The sequence below is a fragment of the Lissotriton helveticus genome, chromosome 9, assembly GCF_964261635.1.
Source record: "Lissotriton helveticus chromosome 9, aLisHel1.1, whole genome shotgun sequence".
NCBI classification, from domain to species: domain Eukaryota; kingdom Metazoa; phylum Chordata; class Amphibia; order Caudata; family Salamandridae; genus Lissotriton; species Lissotriton helveticus.
This window is the reverse complement of record NC_136070.1, coordinates 564,222,288-564,249,320: the sequence shown is the minus strand read 5'-3', so window position 1 is coordinate 564,249,320 and position 27,033 is coordinate 564,222,288.

Here is a 27,033-nt window from a genome sequence, read left to right as displayed (position 1 = left end):
GTGGAGGAGCATAGCACGGGAAGTACGGGCATTGGGGGTGTGCAACAGACGACATACACACTGCCACAAACGCTGGGACGACATTTCCAGGCTGAGCAAGAATGTAGCGGAAGTAACACTGGGCCTGATTCCAAGGACGCCCCGTCTGTCCCGACGCTCCATGACCCCTCTCATGCACCGTATCATTGCAGTGACGCATCCTGAACTGGCCGAACGTCTGAGTGCCGATCAACAGCAAACTAGCGGTGAGCATACTGTCTGTGTAGGAAACTTGTGAGTGCTATGCATGTATTGGTGCACAGACACACTATTGAGTTCCGTGTTGCGTATGTATGCCTGTGATGCCATTTTGGTCCCATTGGGTGGTACTCATTTGACATCCAGGTCCGCCATGTTGACACGCCACTTGCTTAGTAGTTGAGTGTAAAAGCACATCCCCTAGTGGTCCATGGCCCCATGGCAGAAAATGTGAGGATGACTGGTAGGGGTGGGCCATGTGCAGGATGAGGGCTCCTAAACCTTTGTCTGCTATGTGATTTGGCTATCCTGTTCCTTCTGTACGTGAGTGTGCCCATGACTCACACATCTTTTCTGTGCATTTCAGCTTTGACAGAGGACACTCAGCCACAGACGGTGGAGAGTAGCCGAGGAAATGAGTCCGGCTCAGACTTCGCACACACGCAGACTGACACGGAGGAGGCCAGCGCCGGAGAGGGGGACAGGACCGTCCCTGAGGACTCGCATGTGGAGACACCATCGTCCTCCTCGTCGGACACTCTTGGTGAGCCTGCACTGTTGTCACAGACTGGGAGTGGGCACTCATCACCTTCTGTCGTAAGACAGCACACAGGGCCCACACTTCCACCAACTGCACCATGTACTGTTCGTGGCCGGAGGAGTAGGGGGGAGCAGAGTGGCGTTCGGTGCAGGCACCGCTGCCCCTGCCACGGTGAGCCAAAATACACTGTGTGCTGAGGCCGTTGATCTGCTGCGACAGCTGTGTGTGGGGCCGACCAATATGACAAATGCTTTCCAGGACCATGATAGGAAGTTGGGGCAGGTGGTGGCATTCATGGAAGGGATGCATGGCGATCTTGCAGGTCTACACAGGACAGTGCAGTCATTGGCAAGCAGTGTGTCGTCTGCAATAGTACAGTCGAACGAACAGGGTGCTACTTCTGTTTCACCATCTACACCGCTGGATGTCTCAGGGGGTAGTGATTATTCTGAGCAGGACTCAAATACAGGTTATTGCACTAGAAGCAGCGTCAGACAGCACGTCAGGGCACGCAGGGCACAGACCCCATCCCCTAGATCAGCTAAATCTGTTCACGTAGACGACGTCAGATGCACTGGAGTACACACACAGGATCCACAAGTGTTGTTGGGGGACATGCCTTCCGGAGCTACACAGGCATTCAACACGAAAGGTACTCCCAAGGCAAGGGATACTCACATGTCCATGGACTGTTCCTTGGACAAGGCCAGTCAGAAGACAAAGGCACCTACTAGGAGCAGGGAGACTCCCAAGGGCAGGCCCACAGCAGAGGTAAGGGACACTCCCAAGGACAGTGAGGAGACTAAGGCACCTACTGAGAGCAGGGAGACTCCCAAGAGCAGGCCCACAGCAGAGGTAAGGGACACTCCCAAGGACAGTGAGAAGACTAAGGCACCTACTAAGAGCAGGGAGACTCCCAAGAGCAGGCCCACAGCAGAGGTAAGGGACACTCCCAAGGACAGTGAGAAGACTAAGGCACCTACTAAGAGCAGGGAGACTCCCAAGAGCAGGCCCACAGCAGAGGTAAGGGACACTCCCAAGGACAGTGAGAAGACTAAGGCACCTACTAAGAGCAGGGAGACTCCCAAGAGCAGGCCCACAGCAGAGGTAAGGGACACTCCCAAGGACAGTGAGAAGACTAAGGCACCTACTAAGAGCAGGGAGACTCCCAAGAGCAGGCCCACAGCAGAGGTAAGGGACACTCCCAAGGACAGTGAGAAGACTAAGGCACCTACTAAGAGCAGGGAGACTCCCAAGAGCAGGCCCACAGCAGTGGATAGGACCACTCCCAAGGGCAGGGACACACACAGAGAGCAGGTGTCTGCTGGAGACAGGTGCACCACAGACGACAAGTCTGCTGGCAGGAACAGGGCGGCGAGCAGGGCACAGGCTACATCCAGAGACAACACTCCACCTAAGGATAAGGCACATCCTACGGACAAGGCATCTAGCATGGACAATGGCGCTATCAAGGACAGGCATACTTCACCCCTGGCTGCACTGAGGCTGATGTTTTCTACTAAACGCCAAACTGATGTCTCCGCGGCGGAGTCCCCCCATACCTCCACTCCCATCCAGGCCAGTCAGAAGCAGAGGAGGGTGTCCCCTGTTGTTGCATCCCCCATTACACATCATTCCGAGTCCAGGCGGCAGGCACAGAGCAAACGACAAGCAGGCTCCAGCACGTCCCCCGAAACCAGATCCCCGGCAGCAGTTGCTCCACCTATGCTGGGTGGTGATTCTTTGGAGTCCCCACCACTTGGCAGTCCTGTCCTGTCCAGGGTGCACTCACACCTCCCTAAGAAACGCAGACACACACCATTGACACCTGCCAACCCCGATTTGGCTCTAGGTGAGCTATCCCCAGCTCCCAGGCCCACCCTGCCTCCTGGCCCATACAGCCCTGTGGCTCATCATTTCAGTTGTCCCAGTGGCGCTGGTGCAGTTGACTCTCATGTATCAGATGGTGGCACAGTGTCAGTTGTGCCCTCTCCTGTTGCAGATCCTGGCAGGGTATGTGGGTCTATGGCTCACGTGTCAGTTAGGAGATCTGTGGCTGTGTTGCACACTCCTGTTTCTGGTGCTGGCAGTCTGTCTGGGTCAGTGGCTCACGTGTCAGTGACTACATCTGTGGCTGTGTCTCACACTCCTGTTGCTGGTGCTGCCAGTGTGTCTGGGTCCGTGGCCCATGTGTGTGTCACTCGGGCTGTGGCTGTGTCTCACACTCCTGTTGCTGGTGCTGCCAGTGTGTCTGGGTCCGTGGCCCATGTGTGTGTCACTCGGGCTGTGGCTGTGTCTCACACTCCTGTTGCTGGTGCTGCCTGTGTGTCTGGGTCCGTGGCCCATGTGTGTGTCACTCGGGCTGTGGCTGTGTCTCACACTCCTGTTGCTGGTGCTGCCAGTGTGTCCGAGGCAGGTAGTTCACGCAGTCCCCCTGATTCTGTGATGTGAGGTGCTGTACACTTCACTCAAATGTTAGTTCACATGGTGTGTCCGTTGAGAACTGCGTGGCACTCTTGTGGTCCCTGTGATGGTTTGGTAGGGACACGTAGTTGTGCTGCCTCTGATGTACCTGCTCTGTACTGCACAATGCCCTGTTGATGCTCTGATACTGCATTCTGCCCTCTCGTTTACTGCCTATGATGTACCTGCTCTGTACTGCACAATGCCCTGTTGATGCTCTGATACTGCATTCTGCCCTCTCGTTTACTGCCTATGATGTACCTGCTCTGTACTGCACAATGCCCTGTTGATGCTCTGATACTGCATACTGCCCCTCTCACGTGCTGCCTCTGATGGGCCTGTTCTGTGCAATGGACTGTTGATGCACTTTGCCCCTCTCACGTGCTGCCTCTGATGGGCCTGTTCTGTGCAATGGACTGTTGATGCACTTTGCCCCTCTCACGTGCTGCCTCTGATGGGCCTGTTCTGTGCAATGGACTGTTGATGCACTTTGCCCCTCTCACGTGCTGCCTCTGATGGGCCTGTTCTGTGCAATGGACTGTTGATGCACTTTGCCCCTCTCACGTGCTGCCTCTGATGGACCTGCTCTGTGCAATGGACTGTTGATGCACTCAGCCCCTCTCCCGTGCTGCCTCTGATGGACCTGTTCTGTACTGCACAATGCCCTGTTGATGCTCTGATACTGCATGCTGCCCTCTCGTTACCTGCTCTGATGTACCTGTTCTGTACTGCACAATGCCCTGTTGATGCTCTGATACTGCATTCTGCCCTATCGTTTACTGCCTCTGATGTACCTGCTCTGTACTGCACAATGCCCTGTTGATGCTCTGATACTGCATTCTGCCCTCTCGTTTACTGCCTATGATGTACCTGCTCTGTACTCCACAATGCCCTGTTGATGCTCTGATACTGCATTCTGCCCTATCGTTTACTGCCTATGATGTACCTGCTCTGTACTGCACAATGCCCTGTTGATGCTCTGATACTGCATTCTGCCCTCTCGTTTACTGCCTATGATGTACCTGCTCTGTACTGCACAATGCCCTGTTGATGCTCTGATACTGCATACTGCCCCTCTCACGTGCTGCCTCTGATGGGCCTGTTCTGTGCAATGGACTGTTGATGCACTTTGCCCCTCTCACGTGCTGCCTCTGATGGGCCTGTTCTGTGCAATGGACTGTTGATGCACTTTGCCCCTCTCACGTGCTGCCTCTGATGGGCCTGTTCTGTGCAATGGACTGTTGATGCACTTTGCCCCTCTCACGTGCTGCCTCTGATGGGCCTGTTCTGTGCAATGGACTGTTGATGCACTTTGCCCCTCTCACGTGCTGCCTCTGATGGACCTGCTCTGTGCAATGGACTGTTGATGCACTTAGCCCCTCTCACGTGCTGCCTCTGATGGACCTGTTCTGTACTGCACAATGCCCTGTTGATGCTCTGATACTGCATGCTGCCCTCTCGTTACCTGCTCTGATGTACCTGTTCTGTACTGCACAATGCCCTGTTGATGCTCTGATACTGCATTCTGCCCTATCGTTTACTGCCTATGATGTACCTGCTCTGTACTGCACAATGCCCTGTTGATGCTCTGATACTGCATTCTGCCCTCTCGTTTACTGCCAATGATGTAGCTGCTGTGGTGCCCACTTTGCCCATGCTCACGCATACACTGTGATTTAACCCCTATTTTGTACAATAAAGGTAGTCTATCAGGTATCGTGGTCTGTCGTTGTCATTCCTGCTTGCGTACTACTAATGTGTATTTGTATTTGCTTCTCATCATGGTTTCGGTAACATGACACTCCCCCTCCCTACGTCACGTCCCTTACTGGTATTCCACTGCAGACAGCCAATGGTTTGTGCCTTACCTGCGTCGTCGTCCATGGTGGGCCATGACTAGGACGTGGTGGATCGCGAAGAGCATCGGGAAAGCGTGTAGCGCTGGGTCCATGGTGTTGGTCAGCTTGCGGTGGGTATCTCTGCTATGTCACCTGTCTTCGCAGTGGGGATTCCGCCGTGTTCAGACAGGTTGTTTTTCCGCTGCGGTTTTATGTGTATTTTCCGCCATCTTGATTTGGGGGACGGTCTTCGACGTCAGTACGTACGGCGGGGCCTCCGGATGTGTTCCGTCCGCCACGGTCTCGTGTGTAGTTCGGCGGCGGAGCGTGCTTTTCCGTCGCGGACGGAAATTTGACACGTTTTCCTATCCTGATATGGCGGACGGAGTATCCGCGGCAGGCGGACACGGAAAAGGCTTTTTCCGCCTACTCCAGGGCCGCGGTGGCTCTTCCGTCCGCCATCCTAATGAGCCCCTAAGTTTTCCTTTTGTTAATAAACGCTTGCAAACAGCTGGCGCATGCGCAGAGCGGGGGCAAGCAAGGGAAGGAGTGGACACAGGAGGGAGCCGGAGAGAGAGAAGAAAGGAACCTGGAAGTTATGTCACGTTGGCTGCTTATTATACGACAGTAAAGTTGCCCTACATTTATAGTGCAACTTAGTACTTTAAGGAAACAGTAAAGGTGAGGAGAAACAAGTGGAAGGAGAAAAGGAATTAGAGAGAGGGAACAGGAAAACCCGATGTAATATGTCAGCAGTTTGCATAGATAGTGCTTATGCCACATGCAGATAGGGTCAAAGCGCTGCATCTGAAGGGGAAAGGTACACAGAAGTGGCGAGGGGAGGATGTCACTTTATGTAATGTATTGGCTTGTATAGTGCTTATTGCGTTTAAGACGTTTAAAGCGCTGCAACACAATTGAAGAGGGAATGACAGGGCATGGGGGGGGAATACTTTAGGGAATTGGAGTGAGGGAAAGAGGGAACATGATGCTACGTCACACTGCTTGCTTGGATGATGTTTAACCCTAAACTGCTCCAGAGCTGCAAGGAGGGGACTCTAAAGAAAGGAAAGCAAAGAAGGAAAATATGTAAAGCGCTCTGATACCTGATTCCGTTCGGGTCTAGTTCGCGCTATATAAAACTCGGCAAAAAAAAAACCTCAGTTTACCGCCAAGGCAGATAGAGTCAAAGCGCTGCATCTGAAGGGGAAAGGTACACAGAAGTGGCGAGGGGAGGATGTCACTTTATGTAATGTATTGGCTTGTATAGTGCTTATTGCGTTTAAGACGTTTAAAGCGCTGCAACACAATTGAAGAGGGAATGACAGGGCATGGGGGGGGAATACTTTAGGGAATTGGAGTGAGGGAAAGAGGGAACATGATGCTACGTCACACTGCTTGCTTGGATGATGTTTAACCCTAAACTGGTCCAGAGCTGCAAGGAGGGGACTCTAAAGAAAGGAAAGCAAAGAAGGAAAATATGTAAAGCGCTCTGATACCTGATTCCGTTCGGGTCTAGTTCGCGCTATATAAAACTCGGCAAAAAAAAAACCTCAGTTTACCGCCAAGGCAGATAGAGTCAAAGCGCTGCATCTGAAGGGGAAAGGTACACAGAAGTGGCGAGGGGAGGATGTCACTTTATGTAATGTATTGGCTTGTATAGTGCTTATTGCGTTTAAGACGTTTAAAGCGCTGCAACACAATTGAAGAGGGAATGACAGGGCATGGGGGGGGAATACTTTAGGGAATTGGAGTGAGGGAAAGAGGGAACATGATGCTACGTCACACTGCTTGCTTGGATGATGTTTAACCCTAAACTGCTCCAGAGCTGCAAGGAGGGGACTCTAAAGAAAGGAAAGCAAAGAAGGAAAATATGTAAAGCGCTCTGATACCTGATTCCGTTCGGGTCTAGTTCGCGCTATATAAAACTCGGCAAAAAAAAAAACCTCAGTTTACCGCCGGCTTGGCTTGTAAAAAAAAAAAAAATGCGTGCGCCGGGAAAGGAAGGCAGAAGGCAGAGAAGGGGAGGGGGGAGGAGAGATGCGACACGGCGGGCAGGGGAGCGGCGAAAATGACTAATTAGGGGAGGAGAAGCCGAGAAGCCGCAGAGCGCACGCTGGGCAAAGCCCTTTGATGTGCTCTGCGGCAAATGGAGGGAGGCTGATGCGCGTTCATGTTTGAACACGTGGTTCACATGAACTGCATGAAAACGCCATGAAAACGCCAGCAAAAAGCTGGTGGTTTCATGATGTTTTTGCCGCTTGAATTCTCGCTCCGCTCGATAGGTCGCGAGACCTAAAAACTTCCACTTACCTTTCTGTATCCAGTGATTTTTTTAACATCTCCCTTCCAAGATTTCAGACCCGACTGAAAGCTAAGACACAGAAACAGCAACTATGGAGCTCTGTGCTTAACTCACCCATCTTCTGCTTCACACTCTCATTATTATAGGCTTTTACAATTTCTTAAGATAATTTAGTAGTTATATTTATTAGGCGTCTGATCTTCTTGGAACCCTATATATTTTAGCTTTACATTAAGTGAAAAGTCATGTGTTGGTGACAATAGCTTGGTGGTTTTCTCTTTATGGCGAAGGAGCCAGGAGAACTCCATGCTGTTGGTGTATGGTGGAGTGTGTAGGCATATAGAAAAACACGCAACCTGATTGTCTTTCGGTTCTTCATGTGAGGATAAGTGGTAGTATGATGGTTACAAGCAGTGTGTTATACTTTATTTTATTAAAGTGAGATGGTTTGCTCCTTGGCGTATGTTGACCAGAAGCACATTCTCTAGCTTTGGGCCAGAAGAGGGAAGCACTACCCACCTTTGGAACATGGTCTGGGAATGTGAAGTATGTTGTTGCTGACAAATTGAATGTGCTGTTTCATCCCTCACTTTGAGACCATTTTCCCAGATTTTGAGGAAAAGGGATTGCACATGTTGAGGTGACTTTACAGGTCTCACCTTTAGCTTCTGCTGATAAACATTCCTGTTGCATCCAATAAAGACGTATAGAGGGCTTTGAGTCTACCCCTTGCTCATGATTCAATTATGTTATTGTCCACACTGCTGCTGATTCAATGGCTATACTCCCTATGCTTGTGTTTGTCCCACCCAAAGAGATTTAGGGTCTCACTGGGTTTCGACTGGATGACTTGTATCATTTTACTGTTGATGTCAGATCTTCTGTTGCATTGCATGAGACATTCTCTCCCTCTCTCAGTTTCTTATGCTCGCCGACTCATTTCCCGCCAGCTCTCTCATTAAACATGATTTTTCTAACTCTTCAGAAAGGAAGAGAAACTCTGCTTACGGAGATTCCATTTGAGATCACACAAGGCTGTGCTCTGTCATTCTTTGCTCGGAGTCAAGATCCTCGGAATATTGAATATGGACAGTATTGTCAGATATTACCCGGGTTTCTGTGGGTTAATGCGGATTGAGAGTGGCGACACTATGGTTAAGCATCATAGAAGTGAGATTTGAAAAAGTTATAACTGGGGAATACCGTTCGGGTGACTCGTAATAAAGGCCAAGGTGGTTGGAGTAGAAAACCATTTAATATAACAATAACTTCCATTTTACCTCTTCAAGATCTTATTATAACTAAGCACCAGAATGCTAGAAGGTGGTGTTGGCCTTGCTGTAATTCAAACTTGTGAGCTGAAGATTATGGCAGATCTCATGTGTGAGCGTTCAAGTCACAGCACACTGTTAGCAGGATGCCAGCAGGGTGGATGTGAGGGGCATGGGGTGGAAAGTGAGCACAGGGGAAGATAAGCATGTACATAGTGTCCACAGTGGGTCATAGCGTTTCATTTCATTCCACGCTTCTCTTTAAATTAAGCTCCTAGTCTCTACAAAAGTCATAGATTTGCTTTATCTAAGCCACTAGCCCTATACAGCACCCCTGGGTGAGCCTTCTCTGCCTGCTGTCATTACCACTGGTGAGTCAAGTGTCATAATGAGTAACTTGACTATTTATATTTTTTTACGGACTTTTACATAGCACAAACTTGACCCGAAGGTATCGGGTATCAGCGCTTTACACGAGCAACAGTTGCATTACATGAAGACACATTCATTTTCGTTAGGCACGGGGAGATTAACAGCCTGATTCATCAAGCTGATTTGCACTTGCAAAGGGCCAGATTCTGAGAATCTGGCCCTTTGTGAGTGCGATTTTTGCATTTGGGATTCATCATCCCAAATGCAAAAATCGCTATTACCGAAATCGCATATTTGCGAGGAATTGGATTTAAGGAATCTCTAATAGAGATTCCTTAAATGCAATTCATCAACCAATTAGAAATTGCGAAATCGCAATATTTGGGTGCAATTTACCACCAAGTCTGACTTGGTGGTAAATTGCGAAAAACGAGTAAAAAGCACTTTAGTGCATTTGTTTCTTTTGCATGTTACACACACACATGTCCTTTGGACATGTGTGTGCGCAACACCTGTTCAAATGTGCATTTAAGGGGTGCTACAGGGTGTCCTTTGGACACCCCTGGCACCCTTCAAATCGCTATCTTATTTGCGATTAGCAAATTGCTAATCGCAAATAAGGAATACTCCCCATTCATTCCTATGGGCCTGTTGGCCCATAGGAATGAATGGGGAGTTTTTCCTTATTTGCGATTAGCAATTTGCTAATCGCAAATAAGGAATGTGTAGGAATCGCATTTTATTTTGCGATTCCTACATGAATACCGTTTTGCGAGTCTCTAATAGCGATTCCTTATGAATCTCTATTAGAGACTCGCAAAACGGTTCCTTGATGAATCAGGCTGTAAGTGATTTGCTCAGAATCACAGGATGTTGCGCGTCCTTGCCAAGATTCAAACCCGGTTCCCCATATTCGAGGTCAACCGCCCTAGCCATTAGGCAACACCTCTCCCCAAATTATTGAGTGGGAATGAAATAGAATCTTAGGCCTCACAATCTACTTGTGCATTTTAGTCTGTTATTTGGAAAAATAAGGAGTGCTTGGAAGCAGGGATCAAACCTGGGATCACTATCTGCTTCTCTACTTGACCAAATTGTGTGATCCTAGGCAATTGTTTCATTTCACTTTTCTTAGTTTTTCTTCGTTGTCACATATGAGAGCACCCTGAAATATGAGTTCAGGATGTGTGCTGTCCAAAACCGCTTGTGTTTGATTTAATAAACTAGTACATTCCATGCATAATAATAATGTAGGCCACATCAAGGTTGCACATGAGTACTGACTTGCCTCTTGGCTTTTTGTCAGGGTGGGAAAATCATGAATGTCTCCAGGTACATGTTTGAAAACTATCACTTTAAAGAAAATGCTGTAAGATGCATTGATACACGTCTTTTTTGAAGAACCTTTTTTTCATGTTTATATGTTTGTTACACAATGTCTTTAAAATGAAGGTGTTTCTAAAGATAAGTGGGGCAGGCCACCTTCTTTGCTTCTTTTCCTTTTAATCCAGTTAACGTGTAAAAAACTTCTTACCGGTTAAAGATTTTCTGTCTGTCACTGCTAGGTCAAATAAACAGCAGCCCATGGGGCTGCACGTAAAGGGCAGGAGGGTTCCTGCAGCCCCGGGCCTTCCTTTGAGTATCCCGGGTGTAAACAAGTCATCAAAAAGCCCCGCCCTTGTTTTTTCTTTTTTCGGCTACTGATTTCCGCAGATTCCACTCACCGGTACAATGGCCCCGACGGGATCGAAGCAGTTAATCGCTTTGTCCACAATGGTCAAAGCGTAACATAATCACACAAACGCTGATTGTCCAATCAGCATAAGTCAACTCCAAACTGAAAAGAAATCACTTAGCAAAGATATCTGTTCAATTGTTTTAATAATGTTCCTGTCTCTACATGGGCAGCGAAGTCTTGCCACAAAAAAACTTACAACAAAGGTATTCCGACTTGTAGGAAATTTTTTACTGCGAGAACGTTATTCGTTTGGAAAATTAAGTCAACTGTGTTTGTTGTAAATACTTAATTTTCAGGCTCTCATAGAGTTTGGCGTAAGTTCCGCGCAGAATATTGTTATACGGTGTTCTGGGTGCCTTAGTATCCCAAAAAATGTAAAAATTACTTAAGAGGAAGTCCTAAAAAATGTGGTAAAACATGCAAGTTAGCACCGGTTCAGTGGTAAATTGCATTGACATCTAATAGTAACCATGGTAACATGCCATTGGGGTTCGGGCCTGGCTACATAACAGCATTTTATGGTGGATTGGTAGTGATTTCTGACGAAATGCTAACTTGCAATATTGGTACAGGCATATTGTAATATATGGGAAAAAAGTACTGCATGCCTTACAGTATACGGATATTGCAAGTCACCGATGAGTTCTGTGACAGTATAGAAGACCCAGGCCGAAGGCCGAGTTCCTTTATAAGGCCATGGAACTCGGAGATGATTTACAATAACCTTTTATTATACAATAGAGGGTATTTTATTCCTCATAATACATGATCCCACTATTACTATTACCATTCACATAAACCACATAACTCCTTGATCTCTAATTATGAGCTGCAAGGTAGGGTGATCCTAATGTACAGTAAATGCAATGCAAATGTACCTTTTGCATGCAGTAAAATTGCCACAGTACCGTGCAGTTACAGGTAAAACCCCATGGAATGGGGAGTTATCATGTAGCGCTAACTTTAATGGCTGTGGAATTACACACAATCCCTATTCCGGGCAGTTTGCTACATGCATTTACCACTTTCTCCGAGCAGGTGATAAATATGTGCGGGCAGTGCATGGGGTGTGGCTGGGAGGGAAGGGAAAAAACATTTTTTTAGCAAGTGGAAGCATTGTATGCTTCTTTTTGGCAGAAAAAAAGTGGCATGGGACTTGGCTGTTTCTTCTGCCAAAATCTCAAGTTTTTTTTCTGAGTGGGGTTCTCACACACCCAGTAAATCTGGGTGCGGAAAAACAACCACTGATAATCAGGCAGAGCAAAATTAAAGCATGCAAGCATGCATTATTATCGTTCTTGTAAACAGGTTGTTGATGTTTTGCTATGTAATATGAAAGTGCTGATATTGCAACATAAACTAAGATTATGTCGTGTGACATTAAACACACTATAAATCAATTAATTTGTTGCAAATATATATTAAATTCATTCTGATGTAAATCAGACTTTCAAAAGATGGTGTAGCTCAGAATGTGTAGAAACATGCTGCGTGATTCTACCTCTCCTGTAATGACCCACAGAGTGCAAAAAATAAATATGTTGCTATCAATATTTTCTCTCTGATCACCACTTTCTTTTTTGAAAAACTTATCCTAAAAAGGAAAAGCCAGATCTCCTTTTTGATGTTTAAACAGTAAATTTAATTATGCTCTGTGACCAGTCTTTCCCCTTGGCTGCAGGTTCAGGTGGCAGGCATTATTACATCACAACTCAACTGTCATAACTTTTTACAGTTGAGAAACTATGCTATTAATTTTTTTCCAAGTGTCATATAGCATTACAGCCTGCTGCTAAGGTCTGTATTGGTTTTTAGAGGCGCTCAACGAGGGAGAGAGTCTTTGAAAACCAACATAGCCTGAAGTAGAAGGGCTATAACATGATAACAACATCCCGACTACTGAGGGTAGTATGTCTAAATAAGAAATGGGAGAAACAGAAAGACAAACATCAGAACATTGGAGTAGTGAGCCTATGGCAGACAATATTGGCAGGGACACTTTGTTTTCAGTGGATCTCTCAACATTCCAATGTTGTAATAAATGACCGTGTGCAAATACAAAAATACCACTATTTGACAGTGCAAAAATGTGTGTATTTCCTGAATGACAGGTTATAACATATAGGGTAACCAAACATCTTAGGCTATGCAGTAATATATACACTTTAAAATACTGTGATGTAGTAATTGTGAGTGGTAATTTTGATTCTGCTGAATCATCAATGTGTGCTAATCAAAGATTGAACATATATATAGTATTGCTTAACACATAATCTCCCAAAGATACTCTCCCAATAGAAAATATTTTGTCAAAGAACTCTGGAATCATAAGCACCTACTTCTAAAATCCCCTCACAATATATGCTAACCTGTTAATGACATATTCAGATACTCCCTACAGCTTCAGTGAGCTATCAGGATTTGTAAAGTACGACTATTCATCCAATACAGTATCCAGGCGCTTGCAAGCCTCAGAGGCTTATTCAGACAGCCAGGTCTTGAGAGCTATTCAGAATTCCGGAAGTGAGGTGATGGTCCGAATGTGCATGGGGAGGATGTTCCAGGTCTTTGCTGCCATGTTGTAGAAGGAGCATTCTCGATTTCTGCTTAGGTAGATGCGGGGAGTATGGGCAAGTGAAAGGGAGGCGGAGCGTAATCTTCTCGGTGGTTGGTGGAAGCTCAGATGGTGGTTAATTTAGGCGGGTCTTTGGTTGTGTAGAGCCTTGTGTGCATGGGTCACAGCTTGAATTGGCATCTCTTCTGTATGGGGGAGCCAGTGGAGTTTCCTGAGGTGGGGTGTGATATGGGTTTGTCAGGGAAGGCCATGGATGAGTCTGGCTGCGGTGTTCTGAATGATCTGAAGTCTGTAGAAGGTGTGCGGCGATTCCTACATTGCCGTAGTCCAGTCAGCTGATGAGGAGGGCTTGTGTCACCGTGTGTAGTGTAGGGGTAGCCACTTGAAGATCGTATGTCGCATGCACAGAGTAAGGAGGCAGGTGGACGATACGGCACTGATCTGTGATTTCATGGCAGCAGGAGTCGTTCCTTCTGTTGCTGCTGTTGCCAAAGGTCAGTGCTTCCATCTTGTCTGTGTTCAGTTTCAGGCAGTTGTTCTTCATCCAGTCCGTGACGTTTGTCATGCGTCTGTGGAAGTTGGATCAAGTGGTGGTGGTGATGTGGTCAGTGAGTGAGAGGATGGGTTGAGTGTCATCTGCATAGGATAGTATGTTGAGACTGTGGGATCTGACGATGTTGGCCAGCGGGGTCATATATGCTTTGAAGAGCGTGGGGCTGACGGATGAGCCCTTTGGGGCACCGCAGATGATCTGTTAGACTTGGCATCCTTGGCCTGGGTTCCCCTAACTTTTTGCCGCTACCTCTTGTATTTTTGATGCTGTGCTGGTTTTCGCCTTTGCTGGCTAGGATGCTTTGGGCACTTTGCCACTGATGATCAGTGTCAAAGTGCAAGTGTTCCCTGTGTAAATTCCCTGTGTAAATTGTTATCATAATTAGTTATCCATGATTGCCATATATGATTTACTGATAAGCCCCTAGTAAAGTACTGAGTGTGCCTAAGGCTTGCAAATCAAATGCTACTGGTAGTCCTGCAGCACTGATTGTGTCACGTACACAATAAGCCTTCCAAATGTAACGCAGACCTGCCACTGCAGTGTCTGCGTGCGCAGTTTTTAACTGCCATGTCGACTAGGCAAGTGCCCCCACTTGCCAGGCCCTAACCTTCCCTTTTCTTACACGTAAGCCACCCCTTAGGTAGGCCCAAGGTACCCCCATGGGCAGGGTGCAGTGTCTGTGACGGGTAGGGCCTGTACTGGTGTGTGTGACATGTCCTGATAATGAAACACTGTGTATTTCGTTTTTCATTATTGAAAGGCTATTGGTCCCATAGACTGACATGCAAGTTACTTTGTCACATCTTACAAGTAAACTTTCCATTGGGACAAGATAGGGAAATTGAGTTTAGGCTCTCTGAACTCAGAATTTAATAACACATCTATCTAGGGAGATGGTTTTTGAATAGTGTGTTTGAAAATGCCACTTTTAGAAAGTAGGCATTTTCTTATTTAACCATTCTGTGTGCCTCTGCTGGTTTGTGTATTGCCTGTCTAGTTTTGGACTGACAGGGCCTTGGGATGTGGATTTATTGTAGACAGCCACCAGTGTGGGGGGAGGGTTGAGGTGTGTTCTGCCTTTCCTGGGTGACTGAGAGCTGAGCTGAAAAGACCTTGGCTGCATTTAGAGTGGTCGAATGAGTTCCACTTACAGCTGAGTAGGCAGCGTTTCCTCTGCACACTGCTGTCTCCACCTCCTGTAGTAATGATGCACTAGAAAGGACTGATCTGGTTTGGACAGGGCTCAGAGACCCTTGCCACAAAGAGAACAAAGACAAAATGGGGTATAAGTAGTGGACCTTATACCCCAAAGAATTAGATTACATCTGGACTCAAGAGGAACCTTTTGCAAAGGAGAAGGGCTGGAGAGCTGTAAGGAGGAGTACTGCCCCTCTGCTGTGTGCTTTGCTGGGTTGGCCTGTAGTTGCTGTTTCTACCGAGGAAGAGGACATAGACTGGAACTTTGCTGAGAACCTGCTTGAAGAAGAATCTTAAAGTGCTTGTGTGAGCTGGCCTTCTGTTCTGAAGTGTCAGGGAACACCAACTTCACCACCAGCTCCCCTGAACCCCTCTGCTGGGAGTTCTGACCTGCCAGGAGGTGCCTGTTCCAGTTCTGGGCCTCTGGAGGTTGTTTTTGCTGTTGGGAGCTGGAAGAAACTTGAAGGAAAGCAAGAAAAACAACTCCAACGCTAACAGCGCCGCCACCAGTGACGCCGTGATCTGCACGAAATTCAGAGGCACTGTTCGTGAAGTGCACAACACACTGCCCCACCTGCACCGCAGCTCCGACGCCTGCCGATGCCTGCAGTTGTTGGCCTTCCCAAACCCAGTGCTCGCACCAGTGCTGTCACTGCCAGCGCCAGCATCCCATTATCACAAAGCCGATAACTGACAATGGTGACTTCACAAACTCTCCGACTTCACATCGCATCGCCTCACCGGAACTGGTGCCTCATCGCTGCCGTCTTCCACTGTTCTGGACTCAACACATCGCCTACTTGCGGCCACGATGCCTCTCCTCCCCCGTGACAACCAAAAAATCGGCCTCGAACTCTGCAATAACACCACACCTCCATGACCCCGTACACCGTCCATAGATTTTGTTCCCAAGTCTAGAGCTGTATGTCTGGCAGACACATCATTTAATGAAAGCATTTATTGTATATGAAGGATATATTAAAAAGCTTGTGTCTTTATTACCTTTTTGATTCCTGAGTGTTTTCCCTGAGTTCCTTGTTACTGTGTTCTATATTTTCAAAATGCCTCGGATGTTACGCACATAATTGAATTCCCTGCCCTAGGATTTGAATTAATCTTTGCTCAGGGGGCCCTTGTTTTTCTCATATCGTGTTACCCACAGCTTGTCTATGCAGGGTTTGCTGTTTACATTAAGTGAATTTCCTTATATCTTGTGAATCTGAGTATTCTTGTGTATTTTATCCCCAACCATTGGGTTTATTAACCAGTTTCTTTATCTTGTCCCAGGTGTTCATGGCCCATTTAAAGACCTTTGGGTTCACGGATGAAGAGTTCGCTCTTCTGGTAGGTACCACTACATCATTTAGTAATGGTGGTCCAAATAATCATAATAGTGATGATAGTAGGAAGCTATTAGAACTTAAGAAAAAACTTAAACGCATGGAGGCGCATGGTGAATTCATGCTAGCCTACTTAAAATCTGGAATTATCCCCATAGGATTACGGGTACGGAACATACCAGGTTTATTCGTAAACCATAGACCCTTCCTTGAAAGATGGAGTTTAATAGCAAACAGATGCTCCCGTGACTTAATGATTTTAATTGTAGAAACCACGAAAGAGCTAGCGGCTACTATTAAGTCTGAGGTAGACGAACTAGAAGAAAAAATCAAACAGATAAATGGAGTAGAAGAAGCTATTAAAAAAATAGAGGAGTGCAATAAGGAACTTGAATCCTTTAGCAACTATCTGAGCAAGCGTAAAAAGGACAAGCTGACCAAAGATAAACGTTTCTACTCTGTTGAGAATACGTATCCTTACTTAAAGCAGGATTTTTATAAATTGAACCACTATGTGGATGAAACTGGGATTGCACCCCAAAGAGTCAACAATTTTACGGACACTTCTGATTCTGAGGGGGAAGGCCCTAATAATTATTACGAATCTGAAGGTCCTTTCAATTCATACTCTGGACCTCGCCCACAACAACCTTTTTTATCCAACCGCGGGCCTCGCAGAGGATGCCCACGAGTGAGATTCCAGAGCCAGAACAGGGGGAATTTCCAATCCAATCATCATCAACCCCAGCACCAGGAACCCCAATTTATCAGAGAAACTCGGAATCGACAATATTGGAGACAGGGGATGTAATCCCCATATTCAATTTATCCTCTTCTGATTTAGGTACAAACAGTGAAACACTACTTTCCAAAGGATTGTCATATGTACCTCAATCACACATGAACGTGTTTGAATTACATCAAGTTATTATTTCTTTTTTTCGTAAGATTTGTTTAAAGAAATTTTACCAGTCAAACGAAGAGTCAGATTCTCAAAATATTACACCTAAACAGTTAGCACTTCCATCTACTTTCAGTGCATCTATAGATCAGGTCGGGCCTGAAGTGGCAGCGTTTGAATTAGTCGTCCTCCAAAAACTAGAAAGAAATCTTTGCTTTATACCTCAACCTCAATACAATCTTAACAAAAGTGAAGCACAGGCATTAAAAACACTATCTGATAACAGGAATCTTGTGATCAAAGGATGTGATAAGGGCGGTGGGATTGTTGTCATTGACGTTGATAAATATGAATCTAAAATGAACTCTATGTTGAACGACAGTTCAACTTACTCTAGAATCATGACTGACCCCTCTAAACTTACCCTGAAGAGAATTCGATACCTGACAAAAGAGGCTCTGATCAGTGGAGATATCTCTCAGAAAGAACATGAGTTTTTTAAATGCGAATAAAGGCAAGACTGCCTGTATCTACGGCTTGCCGAAGATACACAAAACTTTAGCTGATCCCCCCTATAGACCTATTGTATCTACTATCGGGAGCATCACTGAACCACTGTCGAAATTTGTCGACTTTCATTTAAGGCCACATATACCTAAAATTAGATCTTACATTAAAGATACATGTGAGATGATTAATAAAGTTGAAAACCTTCCGTTCAACCCTAATAGGGATATACTAGTGACGATGGACATTGAGTCCCTCTATAGTAATATCCCTCTAAAAGAAGCAATTTTGGCCACTGCCCAGTTCATTGATGAGCATAGGATAGCTTGCCCTAAATCATTTTTAATTGATTGTCTGTACATTGTTCTTACTGAGAATATTTTTTAATTTGGTGACACCCTTTATCGCCAAATAAAGGGAGTTAGTATGGGCGCGTCAGTCGCACCGTCCATAGCTAACATATGTATGTCTGTTTTTGAGAATAGGTTCATCTATAACGAGATTGCCCCCTTTTAAGAGTCCGTTTCCCACTGGTCCAGGTACATTGATGACATCTTTTTTGTCTGGACTGGTGGGGAAGACACATTAGGGGAGTTCTTGGAATGGATCAACATGGTGGACACCAATCTCAAATTCACTGCCCAGCATGATATCAACAAAGTGGAATTTCTTGATCTGTTCATAAAAAATCATAACAACAAGTTGGAGGTTGACCTTTTCGTGAAGCCGACAGCACGCAACACGCTACTCCATTTTAATAGCTTTCACCCGAGGAGTTGATGGAGCGGGATAGAAAATAGAAATCTGTTTAAACCCGTGAAGTCACACTTCCATAAATAAATTAATAATGCTAACAATTTGTGCTGTGTGTGCTAATTCAACCTAGTTTAAAATTACATTACATTACAAAAGACACGTGGGAAACTAATATGTGTGCTCATAAATGTGCATTATGTTGCATTCTTATGTATGTGGAAAATAATAAATTAATCTTGTCTATTGTCATGTCATAACTAATAGCAGCTGTTTTTAAAATAAAGGCATGTGCTTATTTTGCTTCCCTTGTCTATGTGATGTCATTTCTACTATTCTAGGTGCACATAAGGCTTTATGGATTTATGAAGACTGGTAAATATAAAATGCTGCTTTATTTGTGCTTTACTGCTAGGTAATTTAGACTAATGGGTTAATTATTAGCAATGATGGGAGGCAACAGAACAAACTGTATTTCTTTCATTAATTATTCTTTGTGTTTGTTTATATAACAGTTTTACAAGTGAAGCTTAGAGATGGCTGCAGAAAAATAGTACCCTTTTAAAAGTGACGCAGGGACGGTGGCGCAGAAAATTGACGCTTTCTGAAAGAGGCCTAATGATGAAAATGGCTCAAGTGAAAATAATTCTGAAAGGATGGAAAAGGCCTCTGAGCTTTTATTTTGAAAGGTTTTGGATTGAACTGCTAAAAAGATGACTTTTTGGAGAAATTTGCTAACGTTTGCTAACGTGCCACGGGAGTTCAGAGCTGACTAAGCTCAAGGTTAAAAAGGAAGCTGTCGCTACAAAATGTAGCAGCCTAAGGAAGAACTGCCAAGACTTCTAAATGAACAATGGACTAGTGAATTTGCCCGGGCATGTAAGAAGGAGGTGTCACAGTTTACTGTGGTACGAGGTGGCTCAGCCAATGGAGAACTAGAATTCGTCTGCTGGTATGTGAAAAATAGTTAGCTCAGCTAAAATTAGGGTATAAGAATAGGTTCAGAGAACACATAGTTGGCTTACGCTCGAGAATTCTGGAGGACGATGTTATGCTGATGGACTTTACACGTGAGGACAGGAGTTTTTATTAATTACTTTATTACTAGGTGATGAGGGTAGAGACAGAGATATAGTTAGGATTTTGGAAAATGCTTAATTTTACTTATTCTTGCTAATGAATAATAATTCTTGATTTATGCTCTTTTTATTAATACTGAATAAATCTTTCTTTATGACATTTTCTAATGCTTGTTTAATAAAATACCAAAACCTAAGTTTTTATAGATGTGTTAAAATAAACTTTCTAAAATGACAAGCTGGTCTTGATTATTGCAGATGGTTTAAACAACTATATTTAGATCTTATCGCCTCATGATTCAAGCGCTCTATTGTTGTTATGGGCCTAGTGTTGTAGTGTAAGTTTTGTGGTAGTAGATAGTGTCATTTGTGCAATATTTTGGTGAGAGCGCTGGATCAATTTCTGGTAGCAGAGGATGGTTTAAGTGTGTAAGTGAAAAATAAGTACTTTTAAAACACATGTGATTATATATTGGTATTGTTATAAATAAATATTTTGCGTTGCTACTGTTTTTGCAAATTGATAATTTTTCTTTACAGGTTAATTATAATTAGTGATACAGGTAAATTAGGAGAAATATTAAATTGACCAAATTATAAGGTTTTCTACACCTGATAGTGTTAAAATTAAATTAATTAATTAATTGATCAACAAACGCTGCAAGGCAAATTTAGAGAGTACAATTACCAAATTATTTTAAGAAAATGTCTTCCTTGTATAAGAAAATGAAAAAGGTTGTTGCCAAATGCGAGAGTAAATTAAAAATTCCCAAATTAGCGAAAATAAATAATAAAGGTGTCAGAGTAGAAAATATAGAGCAGTATAAAATTGATGTTGTAAATATGGATCAGAACAGAAATTCACGAAGACCCCCAGAACAGATTAATGCAACGCCAAAAGTGTCAGATCAGATTGATAAAGTGCCAGTTCAGAATTTTACTAAAATTAATGCAATTGGAAAACATGATGAAATGTCTGATACATCTGGAATTAATATTCCTGATTATGTAAATTCATCAAATGATTTGAAGGAGTCCATGAAAATTATGGAAACAGAGATAGTTCCTGTACTTAGGAAAGATGAAATTAATTCCGCAATTTTAAAAGTCCCATTAACTGAAAAGGTTTATTCTATTGTACTTGAGATTGAACTAGTAGGGATTACAACTCCGCAAGAAACAAAGATGACTTCAGTTCTGGTAAGTGAGAAGTCTGACATTGACCTAATTGAATTAACACAGCCTGATGAGTCAAAATTCTGGTCAATTAAAAGGGAAACTGAGATAAATGAGCTGAATGAACAGTTACAAATACAGCGACAGGTAATGACTCAAGAGATTGAGATGGCTTCATTGCCATTACAAATTTTTGTTAATGAACAGATAGACAATGCAGATACAGGATTAAATAAAGATCAAGAAAAGAGTCCAAAAAGAACAAATGCACTTCCAGAATATTGGTATGAAAATGATGTTCTTTTGAGTGAAGACATCAAAGTAAAGGACACAATTGATCAACAGATTGAAACATTGACTTCTGCAGGTTTACTTAACAGAAATGCAAATTTAATTAAAAGATTGATTGATGATATTCAATTGGCAGAAAGGTTTGCTGTCGTGATATGTGCAGCATACAAAATGAATGATGAACATGCTTTGAGTTCACTAATACTAACATCTGTAGTTGAAACATGGCAGGTAGTCAAAGACTTACGAGATGATGCAACTCATGAGGAGAAAAACACATGGTTGAGAAACACATGGTTAAGAGCAAATTTTAGACAGCGAGATGAGGATGAGATTTGGATATACAAAGATGACAGAGTAGTTTTGCTAAATAGCATGATTACTGATATGGACAGAATGTACCATAAAATTGCAAAATTTCTTTACCAGAGGTGTCTGATTTGTCAACAAGTGAACACAATTAAGAGAACAATTGTGAGATTGGGAACAGAATTACAGGAGAGTGGTTCATTGACCAAATTACAAATGGATTTTTGTGAGATAGCACTGCATGACAAACTGTGCTACATTTTTGTGATTTACTGTTTGATTACAAAATGGGTTGAAACATTTCAAATGCGACATAATGATGAAATTACTGTTGCAAAGTTATCAGATGGCAGAAAACATATCGAAAACAGATTGCTCCAATGTACAGATAGAACAGAAATTTCAGATGTTGAGGAGCAAGAGAACACTACTATAAAAGACAGAGATGCAGAAATGTGCCTAGCTGCAGGTACAAAGTGGACAGATGTTCTTCCACTTGTTTTGATGTTTCTGAGAAACACTACTGATAAAAAGACAGATTTAAGTCCACGTGAGATTATGATGGACAAGGTCATGAGACAGACATTTATACCAGAGAAAAGAATGATGCCTATCAATGATAGCATCAATTTGGAGAACTGCAGGAATTTATCAGATGAAATGATTTCTGTGTTTGATGAAGATGAAACTGAAGTACAAACAAGAGAAAAAGAGCAAGTACTTGATCAGTTACCAGGTAAAAGGATCAGGAAAAAGGTTCGTCTAAAAAGAAATTCTCTAGTGCCAAGGTGGCAGAAAAGGAGGTCAGTCAGTCTTGTCACAACAAATGCAGAGAAGTGCAAAAGACTGAAGAGGTGGATTGACACTGGCCATACTTTTCGTGTAACTACACCTGAAAATCCTGATGAGGATAGTGTCACAACTGCTGATTCAGATTCTGAAGAAGAGCCTGAAGAGAATCCAGATCTTGAAGATCGACAAGCTGGTCGACATCTGGAGAACATAAATAGAAAACAAGCCTTGATTGAAGAAGACTTGAAAGTTGTGACTAAAGACTCAGAAAATGATGGAAATCTGCCAGAAAAAGAAGCAGAAGAAGAATGTGATCAGATTGTGATTCAAGACCAGGAGAGTATTGAAAAGCAGAAGAGTAGCTCTGAAAGCAGGAACAGGAATTCTGAAACTGGGAAGTTGAAGGTAATTGAAAATGAAGAAGATGAATTGCCAAGTACCAGCTACAAAGATGACGTTCCTAACGGAGTGAAGCTGCCGAGTAAAGAAGTACCTGAGTCTGAAGTTGAAATTTCTGACACTGAAAATAATGAGAATGATGAAGATTCTCAAATAAGAAAATTCAGAAAAGGAGCTTGGAGAACAGAATGTAAAGTGACCAAGCAAAAGAAGAAATTACTAAGAAAAAGTGATGAATGGCCAGGAGAAAATGAAGGCCTAAAATTCAAATTGAGACACAGATCAAAGGAACAGATTGATGAGATATCAAGTGAAAAAGATTCTAAAAAGAAAAGTGAGGCAGGAAAGAAAATAGAAGTGATACCTGTAATGGAGGTAAATAGTCACAGTCAGGAAAAGATTGAAAAGAATAGTGACAATGATTGAAGTACATACCTGTTAAATTTTTTAGGTATTCTGTTTTTGGCATAAGGCTGAAGAAATCTTGTTAGGTGACACAAGGTCGAAGAAATACTGTTAGCTGAAAAATTAATTTGTGACATTAGGTCGAAGAAAAACTGTTAGTAGGTTTAAGGAGTATAAAAAAAAAAAAAAAAAAAAAATTGAAAAAGGGGGGTGTTAGAAATTTTTAGAAAATTTAGGTAAAATTTTTAAAATTTTTGTTTTATTTTTCTTTGCAAGCTTAATGAAAATATAATTCTGCTTTGGTTAATTTAGGTTGTTATTGTTCTTTGAGAAATTAATAAGGAGAAGTTTTAGGTTAATATGACAAGCAAGATACTGACATTTTATTAGTTATAGTTTTTGCATCACTTTTATTGAAGCTTAGTTGTATGATACACAAGAGAAAGAAATAGAACTAGAGGGGTTTCTTAAAACTCAATATGAGAGTTGTAGATAAACTGATGAGATAAGTCTTTAGAAATACTAACACAGGTGAAATTGAATCATGTTCATCTTAGATAAAATCTTTGCTAAAATTTTGGGTGCTGGTGTGGTGATTTGTTAATCACCAGATGAGGGAGTTGATGGAGCGGGATAGAAAATAGAAATCTGTTTAAACCCGTGAAGTCACACTTCCATAAATAAATTAATAATGCTAACAATTTGTGCTGTGTGTGCTAATTCAACCTAGTTTAAAATTACATTACATTACAAAAGACACGTGGGAAACTAATATGTGTGCTCATAAATGTGCATTATGTTGCATTCTTATGTATGTGGAAAATAATAAATTAATCTTGTCTATTGTCATGTCATAACTAATAGCAGCTGTTTTTAAAATAAAGGCATGTGCTTATTTTGCTTCCCTTGTCTATGTGATGTCATTTCTACTATTCTAGGTGCACATAAGGCTTTATGGATTTATGAAGACTGGTAAATATAAAATGCTGCTTTATTTGTGCTTTACTGCTAGGTAATTTAGACTAATGGGTTAATTATTAGCAATGATGGGAGGCAACAGAACAAACTGTATTTCTTTCATTAATTATTCTTTGTGTTTGTTTATATAACAGTTTTACAAGTGAAGCTTAGAGATGGCTGCAGAAAAATAGTACCCTTTTAAAAGTGACGCAGGGACGGTGGCGCAGAAAATTGACGCTTTCTGAAAGAGGCCTAATGATGAAAATGGCTCAAGTGAAAATAATTCTGAAAGGATGGAAAAGGCCTCTGAGCTTTTATTTTGAAAGGTTTTGGATTGAACTGCTAAAAAGATGACTTTTTGGAGAAATTTGCTAACGTTTGCTAACGTGCCACGGGAGTTCAGAGCTGACTAAGCTCAAGGTTAAAAAGGAAGCTGTCGCTACAAAATGTAGCAGCCTAAGGAAGAACTGCCAAGACTTCTAAATGAACAATGGACTAGTGAATTTGCCCGGGCATGTAAGAAGGAGGTGTCACAGTTTACTGTGGTACGAGGTGGCTCAGCCAATGGAGAACTAGAATTCGTCTGCTGGTATGTGAAAAATAGTTAGCTCAGCTAAAATTAGGGTATAAGAATAGGTTCAGAGAACACATAGTTGGCTTACGCTCGAGAATTCTGGAGGACGATGTTATGCTGATGGACTTTACACGTGAGGACAGGAGTTTTTATTAATTACTTTATTACTAGGTGATGAGGGTAGAGACAGAGATATAGTTAGGATTTTGGAAAATGCTTAATTTTACTTATTCTTGCTAATGAATAATAATTCTTGATTTATGCTCTTTTTATTAATACTGAATAAATCTTTCTTTATGACATTTTCTAATGCTTGTTTAATAAAATACCAAAACCTAAGTTTTTATAGATGTGTTAAAATAAACTTTCTAAAATGACAAGCTGGTCTTGATTATTGCAGATGGTTTAAACAACTATATTTAGATCTTATCGCCTCATGATTCAAGCGCTCTATTGTTGTTATGGGCCTAGTGTTGTAGTGTAAGTTTTGTGGTAGTAGATAGTGTCATTTGTGCAATATTTTGGTGAGAGCGCTGGATCAGAGTCAGCGTCAAAGCATTCCCTTCTCCCAATTCCTTAGAGTAAGAAGGAACTGCACAAATTTGATAGATTTTGATAAACAAGCTGCAGTAATGAGGAAAAAGTTCATGGATAGAGGTTTTCCGCACAGATTGGTAAGAGATTCCTACAAGAGGGCACGATTTTTCGATCGTGATGCCCTGTTAAGACCTAACATGACGAAAGATAATGACCGACTGGTCTGTATCACAAGACATTCTACTCTTGACAGTCAGGTGAAACAGATCATCAATGCCAATTGGCATATTCTTAATTGCAACCCCACCCAAACTAAGAAATTGGCGAAACCTTTGTTCGCCCATAAAAGGAACAAGAACATAAAGGATCTAGTTGTTCACTCTAGATTCAATAAAAAAACTAACCCTCTAAAATTGAGTCAACGATCCTTACTGAATAATTTGCCTACGAGGGGTACAGTCAAGTGCTCCTCCTGTAAATCTTGCAACAATATCATAGGAGGCGAATCTTTCAGCCATAATGGTATCAGTGTTAAAGCTTATGACTTACGGAACTGTAAAACAGCCAACACTGTTTACTTCATTTCATGCCCCTGTAATTTGGGGTATGTGGGGGAAACCTCGCACCCCATCCAAACTCGCCTGACAGAGCACAGGTCAGCCATAAGAACTGGCAAGACATCGGCACCTTTGGTGAAACATTTTGAGGAAAAGAATCATAAGCCAGATGATATGAAATGGCGTATCTTAGAAAAAATTAGGACACCAGATAGCCAAGGAGGATGTGCAATTCGTAAAAAAAGAGAGGTATATTGGATTTTCATGTTGGGCACATTTAAAAATGGGCTCAACTGTGAAATTCCTTGGGAGAACGCAATATTCTGAATGTTCATTAGTTGGCTCTATTTACCACTTCTTCTTGTTAATTGAACTCCTTTCTTAATAGATCCATTTTTGATTTGTATATATACCATCTTTTATGCTGATTGCTAGACTATATTTTGAATTGCTCTTGGATCAGTTATGCACTAACGATTTTTATATATACCATGTTCCACGCGGAATGTGATATTCTATTAGAACTACATTTGGATTAGGCTACATTTGGATTAGGTATGCGCCATCGATAGGCTTGTATATCTATATATGCTAGTTAGCTGTCCTCTCTCTATGTTTATACATAAGTTCTCTATCCTTGTTAGTCACGAGAGGAAAATAGTTAGTCCTTTTTTTAGTTTTAATTAAAATTTTTCTTTTATTCGGGTTACTGATAATCTCCTTTTGTTGTCATCTACATCAGAATAATCCGTTACCTCGAACTCTATAAATGACCATTTAGATCCGTTCGCAATTAATTTTAATTGTGTCTCGAATAATTCACTACGATTATAATCTCGGAGCCGAGTCACATGATCATTGTCACATGACCAGCCTCATGTTTATTTTAACCTTCATCCAGGGTCAACAAGTTGATACCTTGTATAACGGACAAGGGACGCCGATATCTCGATTCGCTGCGTCCCTTCTATCTGGCATATTCAGCCGTCTAATAATCGGTAAGTGACCTATATTCGCGTTTGTCGTATTATTTAGAGATTACCGTTTCTCTAATTTTCTAAAACGGGATCTATTTTAATACTGCCTTCCCGTCTCTTCGTTGTTTTTTTATATTGTATCTAGATCTGTCATTCACCGTATCCTGTATTGATATTATTGTTTATCAGTTTGGATAGAAGACGTTGTAATTCAAACATACACATCTCGTATGACTCGTCTGACTATAATTTAACAAGGTGAGCGGGCGCTATTATATATTAATTTGGCTTATGGGACAGACTTAGCTAGCTAATTTGCAGTCCTCTAAACGGGTTGTTATTTTAATACTACTTTCCCGTTTTTCCCTTTCGTACGATATCTA